The sequence below is a fragment of the Microcaecilia unicolor genome, chromosome 3 (genome assembly GCF_901765095.1).
Source record: "Microcaecilia unicolor chromosome 3, aMicUni1.1, whole genome shotgun sequence".
NCBI lineage: Eukaryota > Metazoa > Chordata > Amphibia > Gymnophiona > Siphonopidae > Microcaecilia > Microcaecilia unicolor.
The window spans coordinates 283,842,240-283,868,141 of NC_044033.1; the positions used below are offsets into that span (position 1 = coordinate 283,842,240).

General features: G+C 49.4%; 1 protein-coding gene and 1 long non-coding RNA gene across 2 annotated transcripts in view; both read right to left on the reverse strand.

Annotated features, from left to right (window-relative positions):
• Window positions 1-25,902, reverse strand: part of NTPCR (nucleoside-triphosphatase, cancer-related) — a 226,180-nt gene that overhangs the window by 188,207 nt on the left and 12,071 nt on the right. The window lies entirely within an intron of this gene.
• On the reverse strand, window positions 2,919-11,965 carry LOC115466705. The gene is made up of 3 exons (XR_003941582.1): window positions 11,954-11,965; window positions 10,193-10,199; window positions 2,919-2,992 (listed from the first exon to the last, which is right to left on the reverse strand). It is a non-coding gene; the product is annotated as an uncharacterized LOC115466705 (long non-coding RNA).

Here is a 25,902-nt window from a genome sequence, read left to right on the forward strand (position 1 = left end):
CCTTCCTTGTTCATCAGCAGCAGATGAATCCATTAAGAATGGGATGTATCAAAGCAATCCCTAGATAGGGCAGGAACAAGCCACACCACGCGCAAGCACTTGTGCTCCAAAAAGCGAATCTCTCCTGGCAGCCACATCCAGCCTGTAATGACAGGCAAAAGAGAGCTTAGAAGCCCAAGCAGCTGCACTACATATCTCTTGAAGAGAGAGTGCTCCCGTCTCAGCCCTGGAGGAACAAATCGCTCTTGTGGTATGTGCCTTAAAGGCGTCAGGCGGAGGCCGGCCAGATAGCAGATATGCAGAAAAAATGGCTTCCTTAAGCCAACGGTCTATAGTGGCTTTAGACGCTGGAGACCCTCTGCGAGGACCTGACCAATACAAAAAGGTGATCAGAGGTCCTGAAAGAATTAGACATCTGCAGATACTGCAACAGAGCCCTGCGCACATCCAGAAGGTGCAACTGCCCAAAAGATTCCGGAAATTCCTCCCTAGTAAAGGAGGGCAGATAAATAGGCTGGTTTAGGTGAAACGCTGAAACCACCTTAGGCAGGAAGGAAGGCACAGTACGTACCATTACTCCGGACTCTGAGAATTGCAGAAATGGGTCTCGACAGGACAGCGCCTCGAGCTCAGACACCTGTCTCGCCGAAGTAATGGCCACCAAAAAGACTGTCTTTAGAGTCACATCCTTCTCCGAAGCTCGCCTCAGCGGCTCGAAGGGCGAACACTGAAGAGCCTTTAATACTAGCCCCAGGTTCCAAGCTGGACAAGGGGCCCGCACGGGAGGCCGGAGCCAAAGCATCCCTCTAAGAAACCGTGCAATGTCCGGATGCGCATCCAAAGAGAGGCCAGTGACCTTCCCCCGAAAACATGCCAAGGCTGCTACTTGAACACGCAGGGAATTATAGGCCAAGCCTTTCTGTATACCATCCTGCAAAAAGTCAAGTATCGGCAAGACAGAAGCCCGCATGGGTGTGATCGCTTTAGAAACACACCAAGCCTCAAACTGGCGCCAGATCCGAGCATAGCAACGGAAGTGGAACGCTTGCGGGCCTGCAAGAGATTGGAGATGACCTTGTTAGAATAGCCCTTGTCTCTCAATTGCGCCCTCTCAATAGCCATGCCGTAAGACCAAAGCAGCAGGGATACTCCATGGTCACTGGGCCCTTCGTCAACAAGTTCGGTACCAGAGGCAAAGGAAGGGGAGCCTCCACCAGCATCCGCCGGAGGTCCGCATACCACGGTCGCCTGGGCCAATCCGGGGCAATGAGGATCACCACTCCTTGATGCAGCCGAATTTGCAGGAGGAGACGCCCTATTAAGGGCCAAGGGTGGAACACATACAGGAGGCCCGGGGGCCAGGGTTGAGCCAAGGCATCCAACCCCGCCGAGCGAGGATCTCTCAGTCTGCTGAAAAAGGACGGGACTTTGGCATCTGTGCTTCAGGCCATAAGATCCGCTACGGGCGTTCCCCATTTGGCAGAGATCGATTTGATACCTGCTTAGAAAGTCTGCTTACACATTGCTCTGACCTGCTATGTGAGCTGCTGACAGAAGCTGCAGATGTAGCTCGGCCCAGTGGCATATCTGAGCGGCCTCTGTGGCCAGTGCTTGACACTGAGTGCCGCCTTGTCGATTTATGTAGGCCACTGCTATCGTGTTGTCCAACAGAACTCTGACAGCCAGTCCCTCCAGGGTCTTGTGAAAGGCCAGAAGAGCCTGGAATATCGCTCTCAGTTCCAAGCGATTGATGGACCATCCCGATTCCTCGGGTGTCCACAGACCCTGGGCATAGCTTCCCTGGCAATGTGCTCCCCAGAGTCCGCTCTGATGAGCCAGTCGTCGAGGTACGGGTGAACCCGGATACCCTCTCGCCTGAGAAAGGCAGCTACTACCACCATTACCTTGGAAAAGGTTCGGGGAGCTGTGGCGAGGCCAAAAGGCAAGGCCCGAAACTGGAAATGTTTTCCCAACACCGCAAAACTGAGGAACCGTTGGTGCGGGGCCCATATAGGAATGTGCACGTAAACTTCTTTTAGGTCCAGAGACGTGAGGAACTCTCCTGGCTGTACCGCCGCAATGACGGAGCGCAGGGTTTCCATGTGAAAATGCAGCACTCTTAGTGACTCGATGACTTTAAGTCGAGAATGGGCCAAAAGACCTGCCTTTTCGCGGCACCACAGAATAAATGGAGTAACGACCGCAGCCGTGTTCAGCGGGAGGCACAGGGATCACCGCTCCAAGGTACAACAAGACTTGTAAGGTCTCCTCTACCGCCGCCCGTTTGGCAGTGCCGCATCGGGACTCCACAAACACGTCTCTCACCAGGGCACCGAAATCCAATCGGTAACCTTCTCTGATCAGGTCCAGGAGCCACTGATCTGAGGTCATCTTGGTCCACTCCTCGAGAAAGAGGGAAAGGCATCCTCATACAGCTGTAAAGGAGAAGTGGACCGGCGTCCTATCATTGTGGAGGACGGCCCTGAACTCCTGGCCTTGAGCCTGCCGCTGCGGAGCACTTGTCCGAGCGAAAGGAGTTCCTCTGCTGAAAGTGGGCACGTTGAGTAAACCCAGCAGAGCGCCCCGGGCGATACCTTCTAGCTTCACGGAAGCGAGGTCTGGAGGAGGAGGGAACCAACTGACCCTTGGAAGAAGGCCGCGGCCTATCCTCAGGTAACCGCTGGGGTTTAGCATCCCCAGGTCTTTAACAATCTTCTCCAACTCCTCTCCAAATAACAGAAGGCCTCGAAAGGGCAACTTCACCAGCCTTTGCTTAGAAGCCATGTCAGTCGCCCAATTCCATAGCCATAGAAGGTGGCAGGCGGACATCGCCACAGACATCTGTTTAGCCGAAGCTCTGACCAAATCATAGAGGGTGTCAGTTAAAAATGACAAGGCCGACTCCATGCGCAGTGCAACCTCGGGCTGTTCCACTGCATGTTGTAACCAAGAGAGGCAGGCTCGAGCAGCATAAGAACTGTAAACAGACGCCCTTAACGCTAGGCCCGAAATCTCAAAGGACCGTTTTAGCGCTGATTCCAGCCGCCGGTCCCGAATGTCCTTCAGGGCAACCCTTCCCTCTACTGGGAGGGTGGTCTTTCTTGTCACTGCCGTGACTAAGGCATCCACTTTAGGCATCCCAAAACGGGCCAAGTGCTCCTCACTCAGAGGGAAAAGATGCCCCATCGTCCTGGCACTTTCACGGGCCCCTCGGGGTCAGCCCATTGAGCAGAAATAAGCTCTTGGATGGAGTCATGCAAAGGAAAGGCACGAGCAGGCTTCTTAGTACTCGCCATCCTCGGATTACCAGAGGAGGCCTCGTCTTTAACAGGATCATCAATAGAGAGGGCCTGTAAGGCATCAGAGATAAGTGCTGGCAGCTCATCGCAGCGGAAAATCCAAGCCGCAATGGGATCATCCAGATCTAGTGGCAAACCGGCACTAGACCACGAAGGCCTGCCAGATCCCTCAAAGTCCCCACAGCCCGACCACGGGGGGGGGGGGGGGGGGGGAAGGGGGGTGCGCCACTATCCAACGCTCAGGGGCATCCACATCTGACATCAGCCCCTGGCCATCATCAGTCAGAGGGGGACCAGGTAGCAACGCAATGTCAGACACCTGCGGCAGAGCTCTTTTCAGCATGAAGGCTTTATGTAAAATAAGCACAAACTCGGGGGAGAAAAACTCACCCTGACCTCCCGTCTCCGCATTAGGAGCCATGGGGCACGGAGCTCCTCTGGTAGCCTCAGCCCGAGGTACCCCTCTGCTCTCAGACTCCTCCGCAACCGCAGGGGTCGAGCCATGCGACGCTTCCAAGATGACGCCCGCTGCCAGCTCCATCAAGCAGGAAGAATCATCGCTCACCATGCTCGTACTGGCTCTACCGTCTATACAGCACGTTTTACAGAGCCCCGCTGCTGATCTGCGCTTGCCACAACAGGAACAGCGCTTATCTGCCTCAGCAGCCATCGCCGAAAAACGGTGGAATAAAATTCAAAATGGCGGCTTTGCGCCAAAATCACCCCGATCGGAAAGCCATCTGCGGGCCCTCCCCGGAGGAGCTGAGTATCGCTCTTACCTCAAAGGACCGAGTCCACGAGCTCCAGTCACGCTGCACAGTCAGGAAAAGCCTCAGAAATAGCAGCGCTAAAAAGCGCATTTTTTTGGTTTGATTTTTTTAACGCTGAGAGGAAAGTTGGAGGCAAACATCTACAGAGGTACTCCGGAGACAGAAGAGGGTGAGAAAAGCAGGGAAAGGGCGAACCTATATGCCTGCATCCACACAGGGGGAAGGGTAAGGCAGGGAAAGGCGAACCTATGTGCCTTTAAAGTGGGCTCCACTTAGCTACAACACCCCTGCTACAACTGGCAAAAGCACAGGAGCCACCCCAGGCAGAATCTTGAAGGAGCTGAACAAGCTGCGTCCAACCCTGCTGGGAGATAGAGAAATACTGAGAGGCAGATGGAGCTAGCCGTCCTAGAGGCACTATGGTTTTCAGTGTTCTCTATCTCCCGCTGCTGGTAAGGTGGACACAACCCATTCGTAATGGATTCATCTGCTGATGATGACAAAGAAAGATCCCGTTAACAAATAAGTCACCCCTTCAGCTATACACTTTTGAACAAAAAAATCTTTAAAATCAGTAACAATGTTCTGTCAAACAATGGTAATCCCACAGAAAATCTCAAAGAAACAACTTGCCCAAATAGGGGAATCACAGGAAATAGAATGTGGACATCCGTCCAATTACCTAGCTTTGAAACAGTCAAATTCTTCCTCTCAAAATACTCTACCTCTCAATGCATCTTGGATGCTTGTCCCAGTCATATATTAAAAACTGTCCCTCAATTTTTTATTGATCTCCTCAAAGCCAATATATCCTATATGCTGTTAAATGGCTTCTTCCCCAAGGAAAAAAGCTCTATAATTTCAACCCCCATTCCAAAGAACTTACAAAATCTCCAGAAGTGACATTACAAACTATAGACCTGTGGCCTACATCCCTCTTTGGACAAAAGTGATGGAGGGCTTAGTAGCATCCCAATTAATGAACTCTCTCTCCTCCACAATTCCCAATCTGGTTTCAGACCTAGCTACAGTACTAAAACAGTACTTATTACCCTAATATTGGATTTCAAGAAGGTAATTAGCATGGGAAGAAGGATTTTAATTTTACAGTTCAATATGTCTAGTGCCTTCGATGTAGTAGATCATGATATTTTACTAAATATATCATTTTGGAATCAGGGGTGCAGTATTGCAATGGTTCAGTGGATTCCTCAAAACAAGATCTTACAGGATAAAAATGCCCAGTTCTCTATCCTCCCCATGTTCTCCTATCCTTTTTAATGTTATAATGGCACCACTAGGCTCTAAACTAGAAACAATTGGATTTAACACTTTGATACATGCAGATGACATTGCTTTATATATCCCCTTTGATAAGGAGATTCATGAAACTACCAACAGAATTAAGTCAGGTCTTAATCTTACGGAATCTTGGGCATCTGACTCTAGACTAAAACTCAACTGTGATAAAACCAAGTTCTTAGTAGTAACAAACCCTTTTGATCATACCCTATATAATTGCTTACAACTGATCAAACTGCCTACCCGATGAAACATACTTGGAGTAATTATAGACCATCACTTTAAACATTTGAACCACAAGACTCTTTGGTTGCCTCTAAAATTTCAAAAGCCTTTGGAAGCTAAAACGAATAAGGAACTACTTCCCAACCTCGACCGTCAAACTATCATTACCACAATGCATATGTTGGTTGTAAGTACAGTTAATCAAAAAACTTCAAATGGTTCAAAACACAGCAGCTCGCCTTATTTATAATATGGCACGTTTTGACAGTGCAACCCATCTGCTAAATTAAGCTTCATTAGTTACCTATAAAAGCCAAAGTCTACTTCAAGATATGTGCTTTTATTCATCTTATAATTTATGGAAAAGCCCCAAATTACATACAACCATACACAGAACTTCCCCTTCGCAATGAAGTCCCAGAAGCAAGAGATTATCTTGCACTACATTTCCCGAACTGCAGAAAAATTATGTATAAATCTATTCTAATCGACTGACATCACTTATCTGGGCACAAAATGGTGGAACTTACTATCTGAATCTATCAAACATCAACATAAACTCCCTAATATTCCGCAAATCTTTGAAATCCTATCTATTTAATAAATTATTAATTACAGATTAACAATCCTATGTTTAATTCCTACTACTGCTGATCTATAACTAATGTATCCAAGTCTTGACCGACTTTTTGTTTACTTTCATGATATTAAAACTACCATCCTTACATTTTTTCAACCCACAACTAATCAATCACAACAATGTCACACTCCTTCCTTATTTTGATTATCTAATGTAAGGCACATTCAACTCAAGATTCCTTGGGATAATGTAGGATATGTCATAAATAAATGATAAAATGGAGTCACATTGGATAAACGTTTGGGAACCAAAGAAAGGGAAAGGGAAATGGGACTTGATATACCACCTTTCTGAGGTTTTTGCAACTACATTCAAAGCGCTTTACATATATTCAGGTACTTATTTTGTACCAGGGGCAATGGAGGGTTAAATGACTTGCCCAGAGTCACAAGGAGCTGCAGTGGGAATCGAACTCAGTTCCCCAGGATCAAAGTCCACTGCACTAACCACTAGGCTACCCCTCCACTCCTATCATATTAATAATTAAGAAGAATGAGTCCAAACACATCTATATAAATAATTCTCACCTCCAACGTTCTGAAGCTCACTGTGTGGCAGGGAAACACTGAAGCCCTGCACTGTTGGTAGGCTAGGCTGTCAGCACCACTCACTCTCACTCACAGACCCGCCCTCAGCCATGACCTATCCACACATAATTCACAACCCCAACATTCTAAATGCAAATTTGTAGTTGCAAGATCCCATGAGTCTGCCCCGCCCTCACGTCACAAAGTGATGATGTAGAGGGCGGAGCTATCACACTCAGCAAATCGCATAACAACATGAAACGTGACCTCAAAAGCATCACAAACAGTATCCCCAGGACTCCGGGATACTGCTGGCTAACAAAACCTTTCACTCTCTCCAGAAACAAACTGCAGTGGAAGCCTAGCCCGGCTCTCACTCTCTTCCTCAACCATTCAATGCCCTGTGAAAGAAAAACAATGCCCTCGAGACCTCAGCTTCTGTGCCTGCATATTGTACACAAACAAAAAAAAAATCAGCTTCTACTACAACAAAGCTCTGCTCTCTGTGAGGGAACATGTACAGTTTGCAAAACCTTTCAAGGACATCTTTTTCCCCTGGGACATCAACAGGTTTGTTTTGGTTTCTTTTCAGGTGTTAATTTTCTGCCCTTCACAACCTTTTAACCTCTTTGCTGCTTTCCCTCTCAGGGCTAGATGCATCAACCAAACGTTAAAAAATCTAAATCGTAAAAATGCTTAACGAATTTGAAACAACGAAGAATGCACACAAAAAACAGCTCAGAAATGTTCGGTGCGGTATTGAAAAGTACAATGTATCAAGCGTACGTTATCCCCATCGTTAATTTGCTCCTTAAGCATGCGCAGAGCAGCCACAAACGTATTAAACCTACGTAGGTTGCTTACGTCAGACTGGGGCATGCGAGGGGGGGATCCCGACCTGCAAGCCTTTTAGCTGTCTCATCTAGCAGAAGGTAAAATTATGTATCATACCTGATAATTTTCTTTCCATTAATCATAGCTGATCAATCCATAGACTGGTGGGTTGTGTCCATCTACCAGCAGGTGGAGATAGAGAGCAATCCTTTTGCCTCCCTATATGTGGTCATGTGCTGCCGGAAACTCCTCAGTATGTCGATATCCAAGCTCCATCCGCAGGACTCAGCACTTAGAGAATTACACCCACAAAGGGACACTCTGCCCAGCTCACCACCGCCGAAACGGGGGAGGGGAATTAACCCAGCTCATCCCCACACAAGTGGGGGAGGGGAATCCGTCCAGCTCATCCCCGCGGAGCGGGGGAGGGACACCACCCCGCCGATGCGGGGGGATCTGGCTTATCCTGCAACCGCAACCGCGGGAGGAGCTGACTGACCCTAACACCGCCGAAGCGGGAGGGGTACAAAGCTGCCCTACAGCCGCACGAAGCGGGAGGGAGCGCCGGCAGAATTTATGTCTCAATCCAGCCCCGTAAAACGGAGGGGAGAGGAATGCAGCAGCTCACTGTAACACAAATTCGTCTCAACTCTTGAAGAATCCATTGAAAAAACTTGAACACGAAGTCCTCCTGAACAGGAACTGAAGACTAAACTTGAACCTGAAATGCAACCAGAATATAAACAATACAGATATCTGGGAGGGACTATGGATTGAACAGCTATGATTAATGGAAAGAAAATTATCAGGTATGATACATAATTTTACCTTCCATATCATCATGCTGATCAATTCATAGACTGGTGGGATGTACCGAAGCAGTACTCCCCCAGGGCGGGACATTGAAATCCCTGACCGCAACACTGAAGCTCCAAACCGGGCCTCCGCCCGAGCAGCCACAGTCAAGCGGTAATGCCTGGAGAAGGTATGGGCCGATGCCCAAGTTGCCGCCTTGCAAATCTCTTCCAAGGAGACGGACCCGGCCTCTGCCATCGAGGCCGCCTGAGCTCTAGTGGAGTGAGCCTTCAGCTGGATAGGCGGCACCTTCCCCGCGGCCACATAAGCCGCTGCAATGGCTTCCTTGACCCAACTTGCCACTGTAGGCTTAGCAGCCTGAAGACCCTTACGAGGACCTGCAAACAAGACAAACAGATGATCCGACTTCCGGAAATCATTGGTCACTTCCAAGTATCTGATGATGACTAGTCTCACATCCAGATATTTGAGAGCAGAGTATTCCTCTGGGTAGTCCTCCCTACGAAAGGAAGGGAGACAGAGCTGCTGATTCACATGGAAGCGAGAAACAATCTTGGGCAGGAAGGAAGGCACTGTGCGAATAGACACTCCTGCCTCCGTTAACTGCAGAAAGGGCTCTCGACATGAGAGTGCCTGAAGCTCGGAAACTCTTCTGGCTGAAGTGATAGCCACCAAAAAGACTGCTTTCAACGTCAGGTCTTTCAGAGATGCCCTTGACAAGGGTTCAAAAGGCGGCTTCTGCAAGGCTCTTAGCACCAGGTTGAGATTCCACGCAGGCACCACTGAGTGCAGAGGAGGGCGCAGGTGATTAACTCCCTTGAGAAAGCGCACCACATCTGGCTGCGAAGCCAGGGAAGCACCCTTCAGGCGGCCCCTGAAGCAAGCCAGAGCCGCTACCTGGACTTTAAGGGAACTGAGCGACAGGCCTTTCTCCAGACCTTCTTGCAGGAACGCCAACACTGAAGAAATTGGAGCAGTGAAGGGAGAAAGTGAGCCTGCTTCACACCACGCTGCAAAGGTACGCCAAACCCTGGCGTAAGCAGTAGAAGTAGAGCGCTTCCTCGCACTCAGCATAGTGGCGATGACCTTGTCTGAGAAGCCCTTCTTTCTCAGACGCTGCCGCTCAATAGCCAGGCCGTAAGACCAAAGGGGGAGGGATCCTCCATCACCACGGGACCCTGATGCAACAGGCTCTGCTCCACTGGCAGTCGCAGAGGATCGTCCACTGAGAGCCTGATCAAGTCCGCATACCAGGGACGTCTGGGCCAGTCCGGACCCACCAGGATTATCCGGCCCGGATGCTTTGCCACCCGGTCTAGCACCCTGCCCAACATGGGCCAGAGCGGGAACACATAGAGAAGCTCCTGTGTCGGCCACTGTTGGAGAAGAGCATCTACTCCCAGGGATCGAGGGTCCTGTCCTCTGCTGAAAAAGCGCGGCACTTGGCAATTGGCCGATGTCGCCATCAGATCTAGGCTCGGCTGGCCCCAGCGCTTCGTGATGTCTAAGAACGCCTGAGCAGATAGCTGCCACTCTCCGGGCTCCAAGGTATGGCGACTGAGAAAGTCCGCCTTGACATTCATGACTCCGGCAATGTGGGCCGCTGACAGCTGTTCCAGGTTCGCTTCCGCCCACTGGCATAGATTCATGGCCTCCTTGGCTGGAGGGGCGCTCTTGGTACCTCCCTGGTGGTTGACATAGGCCACAGCCATGGCATTGTCCGACAGGACCCGTACTGGCTTCAACGCCAGTACCGGGATGAACTCCAAAAGCGCCAACCGAATGGCTCCGAGTTCCAGGAGGTTGATAGACCACTTTGCCTCTGCAGGAGACCAGAGCCCCTGCGCTGTCCTTCCCAAGCAGTGGGCTCCCCAGCCCGACAAAGAGGCGTCCGTCGTGACAACAATCCACTCCGGGGTCACCAGAGGCATTCCTGCAGACAACTTGTCTGTCTGCATCCACCAGCTCAGCGCCTTGCGCACTGCCGGGACCAAGGGAAGGCGCACAGCATAATCCTCCGACATCGGAGTCCAGCGCTGCAGCAGAGAGAGTTGTAGTGGTCTCATATGAGCCCTGGCCCAGGGCACTACTTCCATCGTGGCCGTCATAGAGCCCAACAGCTGCACATAGTCCTAAGCCCGAAGAGGAGAGGCTACTAGGAACTGGTCCACCTGAGCCTGAAGTTTGACAATCCGATTGTCTGGCAGGAACACTCTGCCCACTTGGGTGTCGAATCGAACTCCCAGATACTCCAGGGACTGAGTCGGGCGCAGCCGGCTCTTCTCCCAGTTGATGATCCACCCCAGGGAGCTCAAAAGAGCAACCACCCGGTCCACAGCTTTGCCGCACTCTGCATAAGAGGGGGCTCGGATCAACCAGTCGTCCAGATAAGGATGGACTTGTACTCCTTCCTTTCGCAGGAAGGCCGCGATGACCACCATTACTTTGGAGAAGGTCCGCGGAGCAGTAGCCAACCCGAAAGGGAGGGCTCTGAACTGGAAGTGTCGGCCCAGGACTGCAAAACGCAGAAAGCGTTGATGAGGAGGCCAGATGGGAATATGCAGGTACGCTTCCTTGATGTCCAAGGAAGCCAAGAACTCTCCTGCCTTCACTGCCGCTATAACAGAGCGGAGAGTCTCCATGCGAAAGTGCCGCACTTTCAAGGCCCGATTGACCCCTTTGAGGTCGAGGATAGACCGGACAGAACCTCCTTTCTTTGGTACCACAAAGTAAATGGAGTAACGTCCCTTGCCAATCTGATTTTCTGGCACCGGAACGACCGCACCCAGGCGTATCAGGTTGTCCAAGGTCTGCTGCACTGCCACAGCTTTGACCGGAGACTTGCAGGGAGAGAGTACAAACCCGTCTCTTAAGGGTCGGCAGAACTCTAACTTGTAGCCGTCTCTGATGACTTCCAGCACCCAAGCGTCTGAAGTTACTCTGGTCCACTCGCCCAGAAACGAGGACAGGCGTCCTCCAATCTGCACTGGGCCATGGACCAGGACCCCGTCATTGGGTACGAGACCCTGGGGGAGGACCGGAGGGCGTACCTCCGGGACGGCGGTCTCTGCGAAAGGAATGCTGCTTGGGGGAGAAGTTCCTTTTGAAGGAAGAGGGGGCAGAGGAGCCCGACTTGCCCGGGCGGTACCGACAGGCTTCCTGAAACCGTCCTCTGGAGATACCGGGGCGAGCACTGGCCCGAGCCCTGACCTCTGGTAACCTCTTGCCCTTAGATGTGCCGAGATCGGTCACGATTTTGTCCAGCTCGACCCCAAAGAGCAGCTTGCCTTTAAAAGGCAACTTAGCCAGGCGGGACTTAGAGGCGTGGTCCGCAGACCAATGTTTCAGCCAAAGCCAGCGCCGCGCAGAGACTGTCTGAGCCATGCCTTTAGCCGAGGCTCTCAAGACATCATACAGTAAGTCTGCCAAATAAGCCAAGCCCGATTCCAGGGCCGGCCAGTCAGCCCTCAAGGAAGGATCAGAGGGAGAAGCCCGCTGCACCATTGTCAGGCACGCCCTGGCCACATAGGAGCCGCAAACTGAGGCCTGCAAACTTAAGGCAGCCGCCTCGAAGGACGACCTTAAAGCCGCTTCCAATCTTCTGTCTTGGGCGTCCTTTAGTGCCGTGCCACCTTCCACCGGCAACGCCGTTTTCTTAGTCACCGCAGTGATTAAAGAATCCACTGTAGGCCAAATAAAGGCCTCACGCTCACTTTCAGGCAAAGGATAGAGGCGGGACATAGCCCTAACCACTTTGAGGCTCACTTCCGGGACATCCCATTGAGCCGAAATTAAGGTGTGCATGGCATCATGCACGTGGAAGGTTCTAGGCGGGCGCTTTGTCCCCAGCTTAATGGCAGAGCCAACAGGGGCTGAGGGAGAGACGTCCTCTGGCGAGGAAATCTTCAAAATGCTCATGGCCTGCAGTAACAGGTTGGGCAAATTCTCTGAGCGAAAGATCCGCGCTGCAGAGGGGTCATCCGCTCCATCCGAGCGGGAATCCGTCTCCTCCAAGGAATCCCCAAAGGATCGTTGGGAGAACTCAGATACGCTGCCCTCATCTACATCAGAGGAAACAGCGTCCTCTAAGGCCTGGGAATCCACCCGAGGGCGTTTACTTCCGGGGGCCTCAACCCCGTTATCGGACAAGGGAGAAGGGGCAGCGTTTTGCATAAGGAAGGCCTGATGCAGCAGCAAAATAAACTCGGGGGGAGAAACCCCCCAGACTGTGAATTTCAGCAGCCTGGGCCACAGCCCTAGACGCACCCTCAACCGGCGCTTGCAAGAGCGGGGGAGCAACATGCTGCGCATCCAAGATGGCGTCCGGCGCGACACTCCGCGAAGGAGCCGCGCAGGAAGAACGGCGCTTAACTTTAGCCGCTTTTTTGCCGTCGCCCAAATCAAGGGCGGCCATGGCATGAACGTCTTCCAGCTCAAGGGCGGCCCAAGAAGAAGCCGTCCGAGCAGAGTGGCCGGCCAAGATGGCGGAGGCGAGCAGCGGGGGATGGGCGTTTATGGCGGGAAAACCCGCCGCGCCGGAGGAAGACCCAGGACACTGACCGGCCTCCAAACTGACACCCAACAAGGGCGAATCAGACTTTAAAACCCCCGCATCCCCGCTAGAAGCGCACACGCGGTCCGGGGAGCGATTCTTCGCGCCCTCGCCCTCCGACGCCATAGGCCACGTGGAGATCAATCGGGGAACCCCCTGCACGCTATAAAAAGATAAAAATTACCTGCTTCTCGCTCCGAGCTGTAACGACCTGGTGTCCCAGTGAGTAGCTGCAATAAACGTTTAAATAAACGTCGAAATAAACGCCCTTAAGGACGTCCAAAATTTTTTTTTTTTTTTTTTTTTTTTAACGGAGCCAGCGGGAGGGGGGAGAAAAGGAGGGACCTGGCGCCACCAGGTTTGCACTTGCTCAAGAAGAGCCCTCAACCCCAGGCACTCAACAAAACCTAAAAATTAGGCTTGGAGGCCTAGCCAGAGCTGCTGCTGTGTGTGACCACCACCTGCTGAGATAGAGAACATACTGGGGAGTTTCCAGCAGCACATGACCACATATAGGGAGGCAAAAGGATTGCTCTCTATCTCCACCTGCTGGTAGATGGACACAACCCACCAGTCTATGGATTGATCAGCATGATGATATGGAAGAGTGCAGTTGAAGATCTCTAAAAAGAACGACCCTCGTAAATCCCCTTTTGTAACAGAAGACCTCTTTGCAATTTGTTTACAGTACTGGGAAAATTGGCTTTAGGGGATAGAGTGTTAATTTTCAAAGCTGTTGGAGAAGGGGAGAGACAGGATTTTTAAGCTGCAGGGAGAAGCAGTATGTTTTGTTTTGTAATGATGCAGGGGAAAGCGGAGAGCCACGTGTTTGTGTTTGTATCTCACTTTTCTTTTTAAACATGCTAGCTTGGATTTTTATGGTGCAGGGGGCAGCGGACAGGTCTTAAAGACAGGTCTGAGCACACGTAAAATTTCTGACGGTAAATGATTCGTTGCAATCATCGGTGTGGTTAGTGCATTCCGAATTGTCCATATTTCAATGGTAGTTTCTCCTTTGCATTCCGTTTTCGTTAGCTGCTTGCTTCGTAGGAAAAAGGCCTTTAATGCATGCAACGGTTAGGAATTTCCTTCGTTAAAGGGTTGTTAGAGGGTCATTAAGGTTTAGTGCATCTAGCCCTCAGTTTTCACAACAGGGAACTACAATAAACTGTGCTGTTTTACATGTAATCTACTTACATTTCTGTGATAAACAAATCAACATTACCAACAACAGAGCCAGCTCATACACCTACACAGTAAGCTTCAACCAAGGCAAACACACTGTTTCCGGACAATCCACACAATAGCTCAGTAAGCAGCTTCTATTACAAAAATGGGGTGATCAACATTGTGGATCCCTAAATATAAAGATGGTATTAAAACAAAAAACTTACCCCACCCCCTTTTTACAAAAGCTTCTCCTCAACACTTTCCAGAACCCATGCATGCCTAATGTTAGGTCATGTCATTGCTAGGACCATCTATCATATGTTTCCCAAAGATAGCATGGAGACATGGAAATTTTTCTACATAGGGGCAAAGGGACGGTCCCCACACCTGACAGCACAGGGAAAGAGGAAACACAAGGGGGGAGGATTCCTGCGACTAAACAGAGGGAGGGGGGGAGGTATCTCTGCCACACACACAGTCTCTATCTCACTCTCACACACTGTCCCCCACACACTCTATGCCTCTCACTGTCTCACATTCACACACACACTCATTCTCATGCACACACTGGCACCCACACTCTCTCTCTCACACCCACACATTCACACTCTCTGTCTCACACAATCACTCTCACACACACTCTCTCAAACATACACACACCGAGGAAAACCTTGCTAGCGCCCGTTTCATTGCTCTCCGAAACGGGCCTTTTTTACTAGTCTTTACATTTCACTATAAACAGAACATCATGCCATTGTCCCATAGCAACAAGTATTGTCATGCTTTCCCATCACTGCCTACAGTACACATAGCAACCAGTAGCAAAACACAGTTCATTCACTAGTTGTCACCAAACAGAGCAACTATGGAAAAAGCAGCATGGTTCACTCACTAGATGTCACAGTAAAATTTACAACAAAGAAAATTAAATACACATCTGAATCAATAAGAGGTAGGCCAGCAGGGTTAGGAGCATGAGCAGTTGTTGGGCAGGGGAAGGGTAGGGAAAGCACGTGGAACATGTATCATAGAATTATTTCCAGTCTGTGTGTGTGTGTTTATATGTCTGCTTTGTTTATGTTTACAGATTGTGTGTGTCTGTGAACAGGAGAGTAAAGAAAAGGGGATAGGCAATTTAAGAGAACAATTCCCTATCTGGTATATTTCAGTACATCAATATTTCTATGCTGTTCTTCCCACAGGAATGCACTGGACCTGAAAGCCCCTGAACGGGAGGAGCCCCCAATCCTCTCTGGCCCATTTTCAAAATTGATATATCTTTTCTCAAGGCCAAATTTAGTCATGTTCTGTTAAATGTTCTGTTATTTTGCCTCCAGACAGATATTAAACTCCTTAGGTATAATTCTGTGGTAGACATAAAATCTAATATCTGGTATCTGCAGCAGCAGTGTCCTGTGTGATGGGAATAGGCTCCCAATGCTACAACAGAAAAGGGAGTGAAACTGTGTGGGAGGGTTTGAGGGATAAAGAGAAGAGAAGAGAGAAAGGTCTTGAGAAAAATGAAGGGTTGAGAGGGAGCAAAACTGAGGGTAAAGAAATGAAAAAAAGGTAGAAGATAAACAGAGAAACAAAAGAGGCTACAGCTAAACAGACAGAAGGATGGGGGAAAGTAAAGGGAACATAGAAGGGAGAATGGCTGTAAGACAAAGCAGAGGTAGTCACCTGCAACAAGCCAATAGGTTGAATGTAAATCTGACAAATTCCTATGGTTAGCTCGTTTGGGCTACCCAAAAAGTTCACAACCAATACTCTAGGGTTGGTCTTTGCTCCCAGTCCTTGAGAGCCGCCGATGGGTAGAGTTTTCAGGATACCCTAATGAATATGCATGAGATAAATCTGCATAGAGTGAAGGTAGTGCATGCAAATTTATCTCATGCATATTCATTGTGGGTATCCTGAAAACCTGACTGGCTGAATGTGTTCCAAGGACTAGGTTACATATTCATTGTGGGTATCCTGAAAACCTTACTGGCTGGATGTGTCCCAAGGACTGGGTTGAGAACTGGTCTTCAGTCCCAGTCCTCAAGGGCCACCAATGGGTCAGGTTTTCAGGATATCCCTAATCAATATGCATAAAAGGGATTTACATGCAATGGGGAAGCAGGCATGCACATCTCCTTCATGCATACTTATTTTGGGTATCCTGTGAATTGATTTTGCACTTTTCTGCTTACTGACAGGCATGACCCATGACCTACATAGCTAAAAGCTCAAACCTCATCTTTCTATGCTTTCTGCTGATGCTGTAAATGCAAGGTCACACTGTACCAGCAAAGAGTGCTCTTCCCCCTCCCCTGACAGAGATGGTGCCACTGACTAGCTCAGACAGGGACATTAAGAGTATGTTTACAGTTTGGGAGGAAAGAAGTGTTGGGGACTTAGATAACACAGTGATAAGGCCCGGGTCCGAGGGAAATTCTTGTAACGGAATAGCACTGCAATCTTCAGTAAAAGAGCCTTGAACTTATTTTAAGATGCCGAGTTTTATAAACATTATTCTGTATTCTGTAAACAGAATTTGGCTGTTACAATAAATATGGCTGACATTACAAGTTGTACAAGTTGGGAGGGGGATTGATGCCCATCCACTGTATATAAGTGGCTGTGGGAAAGAAAGTCAGCAGATCAATATCACAACAAAAAGATTTTATTGAAGATACCGTGTATGAACAAATCGCCTGACACAGGCCGTGTTTCGCCCACCTAGGGCTGCGTCAGGGGCTACAATGAACAAATATATAATTATCATAGATCATAATAAATAAAATATAACACACATATGAGCATAATATATCAAATATATAAATTGACAAAAAACAAATAATAAAATATGGAATATTACTAAGTATACATAGAGAGTATACTAATTACATGAAGGTAAAATTATGTATAATCATACCTGATAATTTTCTTTCCATTAATCATAGCTGATCAATCCATAGACTGGTGGGTTGTGTCCATCTACCAGCAGGTGGAGATAGAGAGCAAACTTTTGCCTCCCTATATGTGGTCATGTGCTGCCGGAAACTCCTCAGTATGTCGATATCAAAGCTCCATCCGCAGGACTCAGCACTTAGAGAATTACACCCACGAAGGGACACTCTGCCCAGCTCACCACCGCCAAAACGGGGGAGGGGAATTAACCCAGCTCATCCCCACACAAGTGGGGGAGGGGAATCCGTCCAGCTCATCCCCGCGGAGCGGGGGAGGGACACCACACCCGCCGATGCGGGGGGATCTGGCTTATCCTGCAACCGCAACCGCGGGAGGAGCTGACTGACCCTAACACCGCCGAAGCGGGAGGGGTACAAAGCTGCCCTACAGCCGCACGAAGCGGGAGGGAGTGCCGGCAGAATTTATGTCTCAATCCAGCCCCGTAAAACGGAGGGGAGAGGAATGCAGCAGCTCACTGTAACACAAAGTCGTCTCAACTCTTGAAGAATCCAAGTGAAAGAAGAACTTGAACACGAAGTCCTCCTGAAGTAACTGAAGGCTAAACTTGAACCTAAAATTCAACCAGAATATAAACAGTACAGATATCTGGGAGGGGCTATGGATTGATCAGCTATGATTAATGGAAAGAAAATTATCAGGTATGATTATACATAATTTTACCTTCCATATCATCAAGCTGATCAATCCATAGACTGGTGGGATGTACCGAAGCAGTACTCACCCAGGGCGGGACATAGAAATCCCTGACCTCAACACTGAAGCTCTAAACCGGGCCTCCGCCCGTGCAGCCACAGTCAAATGGTAATGCTTGGAGAATGTATGAGCCGAAGCCCACGTTGCCGCCTTGCATATCTCTTCCAAGGAGACGGATCCGGCCTCTGCCATCGAGGCCGCCTGAGCTCTCGTGGAGTGAGCCTTCAGCTGGATAGGCGGCACCTTCCCCGCGGCCACATAAGCCGCTGCAATGGCTTCCTGGACCCATCTTGCCACTGTAGGCTTAGCAGCCTGCAGACCCTTACGAGGACCTGCAAACAGGACAAACAGATGATCCGATTTCCGGAAATCATTGGTCACTTCCAAGTAACTGATGATGACTCGTCTCACATCCAGATATTCAAGAGCGGAGTACTCCTCTGGGTAGTCCTCCCTACGAAAGGAAGGGAGACAGAGCTGCTGATTCACATGGAAGCGAGAACCAATCTTGGGCAGGAAGGAAGGCACTGTGCGAATAGTCACTCCTGCCTCAGTGCACTGCAGAAAAGGCTCTCGACATGAGAGCGCCTGGAGCTCGGAAACTCTTCTGTCTGAAGTGATAGCCACCAAAAAGACTGCTTTCAACGTCAGGTCTTTCAGAGATGCCCTCGACAAGGGTTCCAAAGGCGGCTTCTGCAATGCTCTTAGCACCAGGTTGAGATTCCACGCAGGCACCACTGAGTGCAGAGGAGGGCGCAGGTGATTAACTCCCTTGAGAAAGCGCACCACATCTGGCTGCGAAGCCAGGGAAGCACCCTTCAGGCGGCCCCTGAAGCAAGCCAGAGCCGCTACCTGGACTTTAAGGGAACTGAGCGACAGGCCTTTCTCCAGACCTTCTTGCAGGAACGCCAACACTGAAGAAATTGGAGCAGTGAAGGGAGAAAGTGAGCCTGCTTCACACCATGCTGCAAAGATACGCCAAACCCTGGCGTAAGCAGTAGAAGTAGAGCGCTTCCTCGCTCTCAGCATAGTGGCGATGACCTTGTCTGAGAAGCCCTTCTTCCTCAGACGCTGCCGCTCAATAGCCAGGCCGTAAGACCAAAGGGAGAGGGATCCTCCATCACCACGGGACCCTGATGTAACAGGCCCTGCTCCACTGACAGCCGCAGAGGATCGTCGACTGAGAGCCTGAACAAGTCCGCATACCATGGACGTCTGGGCCAATCCGGACCCACCAGGATTACCCTGCCGGGATGCTTTGCCACCCGGTCTAGCACCCTGCCCAACATGAGCCAGGGCGGGAACACATAGAGGAGCTCTTGTGTCGGCCACTGTTGGAGAAGAGCATCTACTCCCAGGGATCGAGGGTCCCGTCCTCTGCTGAAAAAGCGCGGCACTTGGCCATTGGCCGATGACGCCATCAGATCTAGGCTCGGCTGGCCCTAGCGCTTCGTGATGTCCAAGAACGCCTGAGCAGATAGTTGCCACTCTCCGGGCTCCAAGGTATGGCGACTGAGAAAGTCCGCCTTGACATTCATGACTCCGGCAATGTGGGCCGCTGAAAGCTGCTCCAGGTTCGCTTCCGCCCACTGGCAAAGACTCATAGCCTCCTTGGCTAGAGGGGCGCTCTGGTACCTCCCTGGCGGTTGATATAGGCCACAGCCGTGGCATTGTCCGACAGGACCCGTACAGGCTTCAACACGAGTACCGGGATGAACTCCAATAACACCAAGCGAATGGCTCTGAGTTCCAGGAGGTTGATAGACCACTTGCCTCTGCAGGAGACTAGAGCCCCTGCGCTGTCCTTCCCAAGCAGTGGGCTCCCCAGCCCATCAAAGAGGCGTCTGTCGTGACGACAATCCACTCCGGGGTCACCAGAGGCAATCCTGCAGACAACTTGTCTGTCTGCGTCCACCAGCTCAGCGCCTTGCGCACTGCTGGGTCCACGGGAAGGCGCACAGCATAATCCTCCGACATCGGAGTCCAGCGCAGCAGCAGAGATAGCTGTAGTGGTCTCATATGAGCCCTGGCCCAGGGCACTACTTCCATCGTGGCCGTCATAGAGCCCAACAGCTGCACGTAGTCCCAAGCCCGAATAGGAGAGGCTACTAGGAACTAGTCCACCTGAGCCTGAAGCTTGACAATCCGATTGTCTGGCAGGAACACTCTGCCCACTTGGGTGTCGAATCGAACTCCCAGATACACCAGGGACTGAGTCGGGCGCAGCTGGCTCTTCTTCCAGTTGATGATCCATCCCAGGGAGCTCAAAAGAGCAACTACCCGGTCCATAGCTTTGCCGCACTCTGCATAAGAGGGGGCTCGGATCAACCAGTCGTCCAGATAAGGATGGACTTGTACTCCTTCCTTTAGCAGGAAGGCCGCTATGACCCCCATTACTTTGGAAAAGGTCCGCGGAGCAGTAGCCAACCCGAAAGGGAGGGCTCTGAACTGGAAGTGTCATCTCAGGACTGTAAAACGCAGAAAGCGTTGGAGAGGAGGCCAGATGGGAATATGCAGGTACGCTTCCTTGATGTCCAAGGAAGCCAAGAACTCTCCTGCCTTCACTGCCGCTATAACAGAGCGGAGAGTCTCCATGCGAAAGTGCCTCACTTTCCAGGCCCGATTGACCCCTTTGAGGTCGAGGATAGGCCGGACAGAACCTCCTTTCTTTGGAACCACAAAGTAAATGGAGTAACGTCCCTTGCCAATCTGATTTTTTGGCACCGGAACGACCGCACCCAGGCGGATCAGGTTGTCCAAGGTCTGCTGCACTACCACAGCTTGACCGGAGACTTGCAGGGAGAGAGTACAAACCCGTCTCTTAAGGGTTGGCAGAACTCTAGCTTGTAGCCGTCTCTGATGACTTCCAGCACCCAAGCGTCTGAAGTTATAGTGATCCACTCGCCCAGAAACGAGGACAGCCGTCCTCCAATCTGCACTGGGGCGTGGACCAAGGCCCCGTCATTGGGTACGAGACCCTGGGGGAGGACCGGAGGGAGCACCTCCGGGACGGCGGTCTCTGCGAAAGGAATGCTGCTTGGGGGAGAAATTCCTCTTGAAGGAAGAGGGGGCAGAGGAACCCGACTTGCCCGGGCGGTATGGAGGTATCGGGACGAGTAATAACCCGAGCCCTGACCTCTGGTAATTTCTTGCCCTTAGACGTGCCGAGATCGGTCACGATTTTGTCCAGCTCGACCCCAAAGAGCAGCTTGCCTTTAAAAGGCAATCTAGCCAGGTGGGATTTAGAGGCGTGGTCAGCAGACCAATGTTTCAGCCAAAGCCACCGCCGCGCAGAGACTGTCTGAGCCAAGCCTTTAGCTGAGGCTCTCCAGACATCATACAGCAAGTCTGCCAAATAGGCTAAGCCCGATTCCAGGGCCGGCCAATCAGCCCTCAAGGAATGATCCGAGGGGGAAGCCCGCTGCACCATAGTCCGGCACACCCTGGCCACATAGGAGCCGCAAACTGAGGCCTGCAAACTTAAAGCAGCTGCCTCCAAGGACGACCTTAAGGCTGCCTCCAATCTTCTGTCTTGGGCGTCCTTTAGGGCCGTGCCACCTTCCACCGGCAACGCCGTTTTCTTAGTCACCGCAGTGATTAAAGAATCCACGGTAGGCCACAGATAGGCCTCACGTTCACTCACAGCCAAAGGATAGAGGCGGGACATAGCCCTAGCCACTTTAAGGCTCGTTTCCGGGACATCCCATTGAGCCGCAATTAAGGTGTGCATGGCATCATGCACGTGGAAGGTTCTAGGCGGGCGCTTCGTCCCCAGCATAATGGCAGAGCCAACAGGGGCTGAGGGAGAGACGTCCTCCGGAGAGGAAATCTTCAAAGTGTCCATGGCCTGTAACAACAGGTTGGGCAAATCCTCTGGGCTAAAAAGCCGCGCTGCAGAGGGGTCATCCGCTCCATCCGAGCGGGGATCTATCTCCTCCAAGGAATCCGCAAAGGATCGTTGGGAGACCTCAGACACGCTGCCCTCATCTACATCGGAGGAGACAAAAGTCCTCCAAGGCCTGGAAATCAACCCGAGGGCGTTTACCTCTGGGAACCTCAACCTCTTTATCAGAAGAGGGAGCAGGGGCAGCGTTTTGCATGAGGAAAGCCTGATGCAGCAGCAAAACAAACTCGGGGGAGAAACCCCCCAGACTGTGCACTTCCGCAGCCTGGGCAACAGCCCTAGACGCACTCTCAACCGGCGCTCGCAATAGCGGGGGAGAGACATGCTGCGCATCCAAAATGGCGTCCGGCGCGAAACTCCGTGAAGGAGCCGCGCGGGAAGAACGGCGCTTAACTTTAGCCGCTTTTGTGCCGTCGCCCAAATTAAGGGCGTTCATGGCATTAATGTCTCCAACCTCAAGGGCGGCCCCGAAGAAGCCGTCCGAGCCGCGTGGCCGGCCAAGATGGCGGAGGCGAGGAGCGGGGGATGGGCGTTTATGGCGGGAAAAAACCGCCACGCCGGAGGAACGACCGGGACATTCATCGGTCACTAAACTATCACCCATCAAGGGCGAATCAGGTTGTAAAACCCCCGCATCCCCTCTAGAAGCGCTCCAGCGATCCGGGGAGCGACCCTTTGCGCCCTCGCCCTCCGACGCCATTGCCACGAGGAGAAGAATCGGGGAACCCCCTGCCCGCTATAAAAAGGTAAAATTACCTGCTTGCCGCTCCGAGCTGTAACGAACTGGTGTCCCAGTGAGTAGCTGCAATGAACGTTTAAAGAAACGTCGAATTAAACGCCTTTAAAGACGTTTAAAACTATTTTTTTTTTTTTTTTTTTTTTTTAAACGGAGCCAGCGGGAGGGGGGAGAAAAGGAGGGACCTGGCACCACCAGGTTTGCACTTGCTCAAAAGAGCCCTCAACCCCAGGCCTCAACAAAACCTAAGGATTAGGCTTGGAGGCCTAGCCAGAGCTGCTGCTGTGTGTGACCACCACCTGCTGAGATAGAGAACATACTGGGGAGTTTCCGGCAGCACATGACCACATATAGGGAGGCAAAAGTTTGCTCTCTATCTCCACCTGCTGGTAGATGGACACAACCCACCAGTCTATGGATTGATCAGCTTGATGATATGGAATAAGCATATCGCTACGCACTGTCCAATATAAATAAATGATATATATATATACACATGTACATAAAAGAGCATATATAAGAAAATCTATATAAATAAATCCCACCTCGAACGTTCTGAAGCTCACTGCAAGGCACTGAAGCACTGCACTCCTGTAGTCTTGGTAGGCTAGGGTATCAGGACCAGTCACCCTCAGTCATAGACCCGCCCTCAGCCACGCCCCATCTGTACATAAAACGCTACCTCAACTTTCTGAGGACAAAAGCTCCTGAAGCCAACTGCACACTGCCTCAAGGGTTCGTTAGTTCATGGTGGTGAAGCCATGAAACTCACCATGTCTGTGTCCCCCACCCTTGCATCAAACGTGATGACTTCGAGGGCGCAACACAGACGGCCAGCAACACACCCACCCCCACCCATCACTCCCTCCATCCCTCTCACTTTGACGCCCGTCACACCCCTAACAACCATTTACTCACTCCCCCCTCCCTCCGATTCCAACACACCCCGCTCCGCGACCCTCTGTACACACCCTTCCCTCCGAAACTCTCCCCCGAACCCTTCGCCTACCTCTCCTAACGCCGAACAACTTCTCTTCTCGCCTGCGGGGCGTGCCTTCATGAAGGAGTATCTGTCATCTCTGTGCGTGCGTCTGACGTCAGACGCACGCACAGACACATCAACAGATGCTCCTTCAACAAGTAACGCCCCGCAGCCCTGAAAAGAAGTTCACCTCCGTCACCACATGCACGCTGTGGCTTCGGGCCAGCTTCTCCGGAGGTAAAGGTGCTCTCCACAGAGTCGCGCCACGGGGGGGGGGGGGGAGGGGGAGGGGCAGCCAGTAACGCGAACGGAGGAGGTTCTAATAGGAGGGAGGGGGGAGTCTACAACTCTGTGGGAGGGCCGTCTGCAACTCGGGAGGGAGGGAGACACGAAGAAATGGAGGGGACCCTTGCTAGCGCCCGTTTCATTGTGTTTGGAAACGGGCCTTCGTTACTAGTATATATATAAAAAGTATATGTAATGCAACAATTGTATGACAGTGCATATAAATATATATATGAAAGCATAATAAAATCTGACATCACATAACAGCAAAGCAAGGGCACTGGTATAGGTTACGAACTTCAGTACAAATATGTATAAAAAAAATGTATAAATGAGATAATAAAAGGGCACATACCTAATTTGAAACCTTCGTAAAGGGGCAACTATAAAAAAGTGAACATGGGCACAATCAAATAATACTCTGTTACCAAAAATGAGGAATGGGGTAGTATGTATAGAACTAAAAAAAGAAAAATGAATTAAAAATAAATAAGAAAAAGAAAAAAAGGAAACATTATGACAAAATAAAAATGAAATTGAAAGCTAAATAATGAAAATAAAAATAAATGAAGATAAAAAATGAAGATAAATGTAAACAATAAAAATGTTACTCACATATGGTGCATAAAAGTCAAGAAAAAAAACAGCTCAAACGGGAATCCCTATAATCATAAATCAAAAAGAATTAATAAAAAACAAAAAATAAAGTTAGAGCGAATCACGACTAATAATATAACATTAGTTTATGTATCATAGGGTGTATTGACACTACATTGTGTATTGACATGACTAGTGCGATGTGTTTATAAGAAATGCTATATACAAAACGTCTTGTAATCAAAACAACGTCATGGCACAGCGATGTCACATATATAAACACGATATAATGATACCATATCTAAAATGTTACAAGTGCCGTGTTATAAAATGATGCACTTATTGTTATGTATGACAAACAATTATCAATGCCCTTAAAGGCTGACAGAGGCGCAATGAAATATTAACACAGCATCGGAGGATGATACCACCACGTTGCCAGTAAACTTCCTGCTATACTACTACGAGTGATTATACATAAAAGCAGGGACAATTACAGCATTAAAGCAGGGACCACAAGAAGTGTGGATATCAACGTCTCTAAAAAGCAAAACTGCTGAAGTCTGAAGATTAAAAACAAAAGTGCAATACTGCTTCGAGTGAGTACATATGAAAGCAAGGACGCCTACAGCGTTAGAGCAGAGACCAACATGAGTATGGATATCAGCGTCTCTAAAAAAAATTGCTAGTGTTTAAATATTAAAATGTAAATGCCAATAGTGCAATGATGCGCATACATTAAATGTGTCTCAAAACAAAAATATACTTACTGTGGTCTCTAGCGTACACAAATGGACACACCATTATTAAAGCTGGAAAAACTGTTGCAAGTGTCCTGTGATGTTTATATGCATCATTTCCAGGTCAAAGTTCAAAAAAGTGGCAAATTAAATTAAAAAACGCCAGAGACTAAAAAAAAGAGGAAAATAGCTATGAATCAAATCAAATTTATATGCAATGATTAATAAATGCGATGAAGAAAATACTGAATGAAAAACAACAATGAATGTGATCTGATGTAACACAGGATATGTAAATTATATTGATGATGGGACTATGTTCGGTAAAGAATAAAAATTAAAAAAAATGAAAATGAATTGAATTAAAATTAAAAAATATAAACTTATACACCTCTTCTGCTAGGAGACCGTTTGATTTATATAAAAACCGCTGAAAACAAAAATATAAAAAATATGTATGTGAACACCCTAAGTAAAAAAGAGCATGCCAGTGAGCCATATATATATAGAATGCACAACAACAGAAATATTGAACCAAATAAAAACAAAACTACTAATTAAAAACCAAAAAATATATTGTGAATAAAAATAAAAATGATTTAAAAAAAAATGAAAAAATAAAAAGAACAATATTATTTCACAGGAATACTGATAGGTCAGTCTCCATGGTCAGACCCCATATTTGTATTGAAGTTCGTAACCTATACCAGTGCCCTTGCTTTGCTGTTATGTGATGTCAGATTTTATTATGCTTTCATATATATGTTTATATGCACTGTCATACAATTGTTGCATTACATATACTTCATTTATATATTTTCTTATATATGCTCTTTTATGTATATAGTAGTAAA